The sequence below is a fragment of the Chrysochloris asiatica genome, unplaced genomic scaffold (genome assembly GCF_000296735.1).
Source record: "Chrysochloris asiatica unplaced genomic scaffold, ChrAsi1.0 scaffold00177, whole genome shotgun sequence".
Classification (NCBI taxonomy): domain Eukaryota; kingdom Metazoa; phylum Chordata; class Mammalia; order Afrosoricida; family Chrysochloridae; genus Chrysochloris; species Chrysochloris asiatica.
In genome coordinates, this window is record NW_006408695.1 from 5,518,097 (window position 1) to 5,519,161 (window position 1,065).

Here is a 1,065-nt window from a genome sequence, read left to right on the forward strand (position 1 = left end):
AACCACCACCACCACCACCACAAGCTATCTATCCAACCTTATTTTGAGAACCCTCAAATTCAGAATGCCTCAAAGTGAGGCTTGTCTCCTTTGTCCTCCCTTTTCCAGGCTTCTGTGCTTCCATTAATGATATTACCAAGTCACACCAGGGGACGTCTTGACTTCTCTTTGTCCCTTACTCCTCTATGCAATCACTTGTCAAGCCTGGTTGATTCTGCTCTAAAATGATCTGTCCTCTCTGTTCCCGCCATTGAAATAATATTCTCATTATAGTAGAGTCCCATCATTTATGCATAATATTCATAAACTCAACTATATGAGCAGAGTATTTGCTGCCAACTGCCCTCTCCACTACGGTTCTTGTGAGAAGGGGATAATGATGTGAACTTACTGGTCCATGCTGGTCTGTCTGCCTGCCTTTCACAGTGCACCAACCAGCTCACATCACTTAGTCTATTGTTTAACATGAACTATGTTTTAATCAGCATATCTCCTAGTTAAAAGCCAGCTTCTAGTGCTCAACCAATAAACGGCAACTGACCACAAATTGAAGGAAAAATGGGTTATGCAGGACTCCACTGTCATACCTATCTAAGTACCTTTTCAAGGAAAACTTTGATTCTGGGCTATTCTCACTATAGAGATACGCCTTCATTTCAGTAACTAACCTTTACATTAGATGGTACTTCACTCTATGGTTACCCAGAAAATTCCAATGTGACTTGAGTACCTAATATAAGTAAAAAAAAAAACAACAAAACCAACTTTAAATAAAAATAGATATCGCTTGTATAGAACATAGTAAGAATTTGTTTCACATCCTTTGGATATATTATCAGGAGGCACTGTTGTTGTTATTAGATGCCATCTAGTCGGTACCAACGCATAGCGACCTTATGCACAGCAGAATGAAACACTGCCCAATCCTGGGCCAACCTCACTACTGTTGCCACACTTGAGTCCATTGATGCTGCCACATGGCCAATCCATCTCACTGGGGGTCTTCCTCTTTTTCTCTGACCCTCCACCTTACCAAACATGATATCCTTCTCCAGCAACTGGTCC